This window comes from Anomaloglossus baeobatrachus, chromosome 4 (genome assembly GCF_048569485.1).
Source record: "Anomaloglossus baeobatrachus isolate aAnoBae1 chromosome 4, aAnoBae1.hap1, whole genome shotgun sequence".
Taxonomy (NCBI): domain Eukaryota; kingdom Metazoa; phylum Chordata; class Amphibia; order Anura; family Aromobatidae; genus Anomaloglossus; species Anomaloglossus baeobatrachus.
The window spans coordinates 326,414,667-326,423,195 of NC_134356.1; the positions used below are offsets into that span (position 1 = coordinate 326,414,667).

Consider the following 8,529-nt stretch of genomic DNA (forward strand, 5'->3'; position numbering starts at 1 on the left):
ATGAGAGAGGGCTGCTCAATTCAGTCACTCAGGGGATTAGTGGTCAGCGGTGAGTCCTTCACGGGTGACCGCTAATCAGTACGCGACACACAGACAGAGCCGCGGCATGACAATGAAGTCGGGTGAAGTTCACCCGAGTTCATTCTCATTGCGCAACTCTGTCTGCTGTCAGCCGACATGTATCAACGACATTGTGCATCACACACACACACGGAACATTTCACACGGGCAACACATACACATGTCAGTTATTTCACTCACGCACACACGGACATACGGCTAGCATATAGGATACACACGCAGGCCACACATACCATAAAAACGGACCTAAAAAACGGAAAACAGACCCGAAAAACGGCCCGTTTTACACGGACCTGGTTTTAACGGATGTGTGTTTTTGGCCTCAGGCTGTCTTTGGCTGTCTCTGTGTCAGCAAATTGTGCCATCATTCTCAGCAGCTAGAAACCAGTTACTCAGTTCACCCTTTCCTTTAGACTCAAAATCAGAGGTCTTGAATGGCTCAGTGATTGTACCATAGCCTGATGTGTAATTGGGTCCTCTATAACCTTTGCTCCTTTCACTGTAGGACATGCTTTCCCTGACATACGAGGAGCTACTATCCTCAGATGCATCACACTTCTCTTTCTCTGGGCTCTGGTCTGAAATTGGTCGCCACCTCATACCTACTTGACAAAGTTGTTCCTTTATCTTCCATCCTTCCACATTTAACTGCTTTACCTCTTCTTGGTATGCAATATGATGGTCTAGCAGCACCCGTACATTTCCAACACTTTCCTTCATTCACGCAATGACAAATGGAACTATACCATCTTCACGGGGTATCTTGGCTTCATCATGCCTTTCAATTCTCTCTCCATCTCTGGTTTTATCAATGAACTACCAGATGATTTTTCCATTCTTTCCAGCCACTTTCCCAAGATTTCTGTGGACATGGATGAAATCTTCCACAAGTTCCAATAAATTCTGAGCTCTCTTCACAGCTTCCACAGTCTTGCCATAAATTTGGCATGTTCCCTTATCTTATCTTCTTCAAATTCGATAGCTATGAAACCCGGGATTTTTCTGCCTTACTAAACATTAATCCTGAGTGTACATATGGTGAGCCAAATTAAGTCTCTTCTCACCACCATATCTTCCTGAAATGCTGCTGTCAGCAGCTTTATATACTTTAATTGACTGGTGGCTTATTTTTTATTCCTTAATATGATCATCTGCTTAGTACAAAAACTTCATAGGCGCATGTTACTCAGGATAGCAATCCGCTTTATTGTGGCTTCACTTGTATACAGTATAATCAGTTGATTTGTCTCTGAGGTAAAAAAAACCCATTCTATATTCTCCTATGGCTTTCTGGAATCCTTCATGCAGTTTCACTGGCACCAGTTTCTCTCAAGTCTACGGGCACATCTACCATGAACTGAATGACCGGACAAATTCCTTTACTTTCACAGCCATTGGACAGTTTCCTTTGGTCTTTCAAACCCATCTTTTACCATCTGACGCCTCTATAACTGCTCATCGACCTGCACCTGCTGGCTCCACAGTTCTTTGATCTCATCCACCTTTGCTGCCTCAGCCAGAAGATCCATCTGTTGATCCTTGGTCTGCTGCCTCTGTTGCTCTGCTCACACAGCTCTGCACCACTCCAGGAGTCTTTGTGGATCCACTGGCAAAAGCTACTTGCAGCATGTAATGAATCTTAGTGGACCCGCCGATCAACTACCACAACGCTGTGCTGCTGCAAAGCATGCCTCCTGGAACACTGCCCTCACTATAGCACCATATGTGATGGGGGTACTCACTAAGCATGCTTGTTGAGGTAGAAGACAGAAACACTTTCACTTTAACAGTAGAGATAAGCGAACCGGTCGCAGTTTGGCTCAAGTTCGGTTCGCCGAACGGAGGTCTCGTTCAAGTTCGGTTCAGCAAACCGGTTCGGCGAACCACTCGAACCGCATAGGAAACAATGGGAGGCAATCACAAACACATAAAAACACCTAGAAAACATCCTCAAAGGTGTCCAAAAGGTGACAAATAACTCACAACACAACACAAACACATGGGAAAGTGACAAGGACATATACTCATGCGAAAACAAAAGAGCTGGACAAGGAAAAAGAGGAGGAGACACAGATATAGGCATGGCATGCCCTTCTAAAATCATGTAAAACACCGCAAGGTTACTCCAAGCGGAGTCTCCCTTATTTCCAAAAATTGGGCCACACACACACCCACCCCTTCAGTGGCAGCACTTGTGCCCCAGTTGTACACTTCACAGCTAGATTTGCATCAAGCACATTCAAACATATGCCATCCTTAACCGTCCCCAGTATGACACCGGGGTAGGTAGCTAATTCTTTCCTGATCCCAGCTCTGTTCATCTTGGATCATTTTTAAAAACACTGTAAGCAAGGGTTACTCCAAGCGGAGTCTCCCTTTTTTCCAAGAATTGGGCCCCACACACACCCACCCCTTCAGTGGCAGCACTTGTGCCCCAGTTGTACACTTCACAGGTAGATTTGCATCAAGCACATTCAAAAATACGCCATTCTTAACCGTCCCCAGGATGACCCCGGGGTAGGTAGCAAAGTCTTTGCTGAACCATGACTTGTTCATCTTGGCTCCTTTTAAAAAACACAGCAAGCAAGGGTTACTCCAAGTGGAGTCTCCCTTTTTTCCAAAAATTGGGCCACACACACCCACCCCTTCAGTGGCAGCACTTGTGCCCCAGTTGTACACTTCACAGGTAGATTTGCATCAAGCACATTCAAAAATACGCGATCCTTAACCATCCCCAGGATGACCCCGGGGTGGGTAGCAAAGTCTTTGCTGAACCATGACTTGTTCATCTTGGCTCCTTTTAAAAAACACAGCAAGAAAGGGTTACTCCAAGCGGAGTCCCCCTTTTTTCCAAAAATTGGGTCCCACACACACCCACCCCTTCAGTGGCAGCACTTGTGCCCCAGTTGTACACTTCACAGCTAGATTTGCATCAAGCACATTCAAACATATGCCATCCTTAACCGTCCCCAGGATGACACCGGGGTAGGTAGCTAATTCTTTCCTGATCCCAGCTCTGTTCATCTTGGATCATTTTTAAAAACACTGTAAGCAAGGGTTACTCCAAGCGGAGTCTCCCTTTTTTCCAAGAATTGGGCCCCACACACACCCACCCCTTCAGTGGCAGCACTTGTGCCCCAGTTGTACACTTCACAGGTAGATTTGCATCAAGCACATTCAAAAATACGCCATTCTTAACCGTCCCCAGGATGACCCCGGGGTAGGTAGCAAAGTCTTTGCTGAACCATGACTTGTTCATCTTGGCTCCTTTTAAAAAACACAGCAAGCAAGGGTTACTCCAAGCGGAGTCTCCCTTTTTTCCAAAAATTGGGTCCCACACACACCCACCCCTTCAGTGGCAGCACTTGTGCCCCAGTTGTACACTTCACAGGTAGATTTGCATCAAGCACATTCAAAAATACGCAATTCTTAACCATCCCCAGGATGACCCCGGGGTGGGTAGCAAAGTCTTTGCTGAACCATGACTTGTTCATCTTGGCTCCTTTTAAAAAACACAGCAAGCAAGGGTTACTCCAAGCGGAGTCTCCCTTTTTTCCAAAAATTGGGCCCCACACACACCCACCCCTTCAGTGGCAGCACTTGTGCCCCAGTTGTACACTTCACAGCTAGATTTGCATCAAGCACATTCAAAATCTAAAAGCATTTACTCTCCCCAGGATGACACAAGGGTAGTAAATTCCTTGTGGATCCATGACTTGTTCATTTTGATGAACATTAGTCTGTCCACATTGTCACTGGACAGACTCGTGCGCTTATCTGTCAGCACACACCGGGCAGCACTGAAGACACGTTCAGAGACAACGCTTGCAGCTGGACACGACAAAATATCTAAGGCGTAAGTGGAGAGCTCTGGCCATTTTTCAAGATTTGAAGCCCAAAATGAGCAAGGCTCCATTTGCAAAGTCATGGCATCGATGTTCATTTGGAGATACTCCTGTATCATCCTCTCCAAATTCAATAAAATTGTTGTTACCAACACCAGATACGGTGCTACTGGTATGGGTAGACTGTTGAAGATGACGAGACCGTCCCATGTTTGTCAAGTTACAACTGGGAGATTCACTCCCTGCACCATGGTTGTTTGGTGGAAAAGCTGAGCTAAGATCAAGTAACAGCTTCTGCTGATACTCCTGCATACGTGCGTCCCTTTCTATGGCTGGAATTATGTCACAAAATTTGGACTTGTACCGGGGATCTAATAGTGTGGCAAACCAGTAGTCATCATCAGTTCTAATTTTGACAAAACGAGGGTCATGTTGGAGGTATTGCAGCAAGAAGGCGCTCGTGTGTCTTGCGCAGCCATGCGGACCAAGTCCACGCTGTGTTTGTGGCATAGAGGTGCTAACCGTTCTTTTTTCCTCTGACATCTCCCCCCACCCTCTTTCAACTGAAATTTGACCAAGGTCTCCCTCATCCGCCGAGTCTTCCATGTCCATGGACAGTTCGTCCTCCATTTCTTCATGTTCTCCTGCACCTTCCTCAACATTTCGCCTGCTACTATGCGCCCTTGTTGATCCCTGTCCCCCATGGTCCCATGCCTGCCGCGTTGGTGATGATGAACATCTGGACCTTGGTGATGTTGTTGTGTCTTGCGCATATGAATCTTCCTGTAGTTCCTCCCCTTCCTGTTGTCCCACCCCCTGACTCCGAATAGTGTTTAGCGTGTGCTCCAGCATGTAAATGACTGCAATTGTCATGCTGATAATGGCATTCTTAGCGCTAAACATATTCGTCGCCATGTCGAAACTGTGCAGAAGGGTGCATAGGTCCTTGATCTGAGACAACTCCATCAGGGTGATCTGCCCCACCTCTGCATCTCGTTGGCCCAGGCTATATGTCATGACGTATTGCACCAGGGCTCGGCGGTGCTGCCACAGTCGCTGTAACATGTGGAGAGTCGAATTCCAGCGTGTCGGCACATCGCATTTCAGGCGATGAACCGGCAGGCCGAAAGACTTCTGGAGCAATGCAAGTCGCTCAGCAGCGGTGGTTGAACGGCGGAAGTAGGCAGACAGTTTTTGTGCCCTGTTCAGAAGGCCCTCTAGGCCGGGATAGTGTGTTAAAAATTGCTGGACAACAAGGTTTAACACGTGAGCCATACAAGGCACGTGTGTCACCTTGCCCAGGCGAAGGGCCGCACCTAGGTTTGCAGCATTGTTGCACACGGCCTTACCAGGCTGCAGGTTGAGTGGAGACAACCATTTATTAAACTCAGTCTCCAGAGCTGCCCACAACTCAGCCGCTGTGTGACTCTTATTTCCAAGACATTTCAAGCTAAAGACTGCCTGATGCCGTTGCGCTCTGCTGCCAGCATAGTAATGAGGGGTGCGTGACTCCTTCTGCGCAGTTACAATGCTGGTGGCCTGACCAGGCAGTATTGGGGCGGAGGTGGAGGACCCAGATGAGGTGGAGGAGGCAGAAGCAGTGGCGGAACTTGGACAGACAGAGGATTGACACACAAGTTGTGGGGATGGCAAGACTTGTGAAGCAGACCCTTCACCATCTATCCCCATAGTTACCCAGTGCCCAGTCAGCGACATGTAACATCCCTGTCCATGCTTACTGGTCCAAGTATCGGTGGTGAAATGCACCCGTTCACACACAGAGTTTCTCAAGGAAGCGGTGATGTTGTGTGCGACATGCTGGTGTAGCGCAGGCACACCTGTCTTAGAGATGTACTCGCGACTGGGCATCTGGAACTGGGGCACAGCGACAGACATAAGGTCTCTAAAATCCTGTGTGTCCACCAGGCGGAAAGGCAGCATTTTGGTAGCCAAGAGCTTACAGAGGGATAAAGTCAACCTCTTAGCTTTTTCATGGGTCGCAGGAAAGGGCCTTTTATTTGTCCACATCTGAGGGACAGAGATCTGGCTGCTGTGTGTAGACAGTGTTGAGTAGGGTGTCCCTGGAAAAATGCAGGTTTGTGAGGAAAGTGCAGGCGTAGACATGCTGTTGCCTTCATCCAACGTTGGTGCTATCGATGTCTGAGAGAGCTGTACACACGCACTTGTTTCCCCTTCCAAACCAACTGACGACATACCAAGCAAACTGCCTGTTGCGGTTACAGTGGTGGAAGTTGTGCGTGGAAAACCAGGTGTGACAGCTGTCCCCACAGTCCTAGAAGATGAAGAGCACATGGATGCACTGAAAGGGGCAGTCGGTGGATGGTTCGCTCCGCTAGGCCGCATTGCAGCACGGTGAGCTTTCCACTGGGACATATGATATTTATTCATGTGACGATTCATGGAAGAAGTTGTCAAACTGCTGAGGTTTTGCCCTCTACTAACAGAATCACGACAAATTTTACAGACCACATAATTTGGATGATCTTTTGCTATGTCAAAAAAGGACCAGGCTAGGCAAGGCTTAGAGAGCATGCAACCTGCTGACCCACCCCGACTAGTGATCAGAGGCACAGTGGTGGCTGAGGATGCAGTTGTAGACGTGCTACCAGTACTCAGACTCTGTCCAGGAAGGCGCAAGGTAACTTCGTCGTCAGTTGCATCCTCCTCCACCGCCTCTGTTGACCTCCTCGAGTGCCTGACTGTGGGTTGACAGTAGGTGGGATCTAGATCTTCCTCAACAATTGTTGTGTTTGCACTCCCCTCACCCTTAGACTGAGCCTCTTCTTGCCCTGACCGAATATTTAAGTTGTCATCCCAATCTGGTATCTGCATCTCATCGTCATCAGTATGTTCCTCATTGTCTATAACAGGTGTTACAGTTTGTGAATAAGGGTCAACATTATGCTCAGAAACTTGGTCCTCCCGGCCTGAATCAGAGTCACATAGGTTCTGGGCATCACTGCAGACCATTTCCTGGTCTGTACTCACTGTAGCTTGGGAGCACACCTCTGATTCCCAGGCTATAGTGTGCCTAAACAGCTCTGCAGACTCAGCCATCTCAGTTCCACCATACTGTGCAGGGCGGATGGAGACTTCAGAGCTGGGAGAAAGCAAGTGTGATTGGGATGACAACTCAGAGGACTGGTGTTTTTTGGATGCGGTAGTTGAGGTGGCGGAAAGGGCACTTGTTGGACCACTTGAGATCCATTCAAGCATTTTCTTTTTTTGGCCATCATCTACCTTTGTTCCAGTTGTTCGTGTCCGTAAAAAAGGGAGCACATCGGATTGTCCACGGTAAGTTGTAGACATCTTACTTTTGCTGGAAGATGGTCTATCTTCAGCAGATGGTAATGGAGCTTTGCCACCTTCCCCATGGACAAACCCTTTTTTTCCTTTTCCAACACGCCTCTTCGCCTTTCCACCAGCATCTGTCATTTTGCCACTCATTTTGATTGCGACAAGAATGTGCACTTAAAATGGGGTAGTAAAAATTGAGAGGTGGTGTAGATTGCAGCGGTGGTCTATCTTTATTAACAGCAGAATAAACAACAATAACTATCCCTGAAAATGCAACTATGGCCCTTAAACTGGCAGCATAGTTTGCTAGTCTAATGGCTTAAAAACAATGAGCTTGAGTGTGCAACACAGTGGTGCTGCAAATAGCTTTGCACTAGTGGGACACTAATGGAAGTCCAACAGCCACTTTTAGGATGCCACTAAGTTTACTCAGTGTTTGATAGTATGATGGCTTAGTAACAATGAGCTTGAGTGTGCAATGCAGAGGTGCTGTAAATAGATTTGCACTAGTGGGACACTAATGGAAGTCCAACAGCCACTTTTAGGATGCCACTTGTTACGGGGGGCTGTCTGATAATAAAACCTAAAGGAATGTCAGACAGTCAGGGTCCACCGTGCAAAGACTCTGCTGCAGACTATGGCAGAGGATAAGGGGTATATAAGTATGCCACTGTTAATAATGATAGCACAAGTGCAGAGTGCAATATCTCTGTTATACTCACAGAGGAATATAATTAGAAAATAAAGCAATTCCTTCCTTACTTGGAGGGTGTGTGGAATGGTCTCTGTTAAAGATCACAGAGACAAAAGCAGTGAGTGTGAAATGGCACCTACCTAGGTCCGTTCCTCTAGTGGTGCCAGGAGACGGACAGCAGCGTAAGCCGCACAAAGCTCCTACCTGCGTTCGCTCCACTAGTGTGCGAGGACACGAACCACTAGATATGGCACCTGTCTAGGTCCGCTCTTTTAGTGGTGCAAAAGAGACGGACAGCAGCGTAAGCCGCACAAAGCTCCTACCTGCGTTCGCTCCACTAGTGTGCGAGGACACGAATCACTAGATATGGCACCTGTCTAGGTTCGCTCTTCTAGTGGTGCAAAAGAGACGGACAGCAGCATAAGCCGCACAAAGCTCCTACCTCTGTTCGCTCCCCTAGTGTGCGAGGATACGAACAAGTGCCAGACGCAGTATAAGGAACATTACCCTAGCGGCAACGTCCACCTACGAGTAGAATCACAAGGCCCAGTCGGACCATGTGCCTCAGGCACCTGCCTATGTCCGCTCCAT

At 47.8% G+C, this 8,529-nt stretch overlaps 1 pseudogene; it reads right to left on the reverse strand.

Annotated features, from left to right (window-relative positions):
- Positions 1-429: 429 nt before the first annotated feature.
- Positions 430-1,507, reverse strand: LOC142302398 (RNA-binding protein FXR1 pseudogene; annotated as a pseudogene).
- Positions 1,508-8,529: the final 7,022 nt, after the last annotated feature.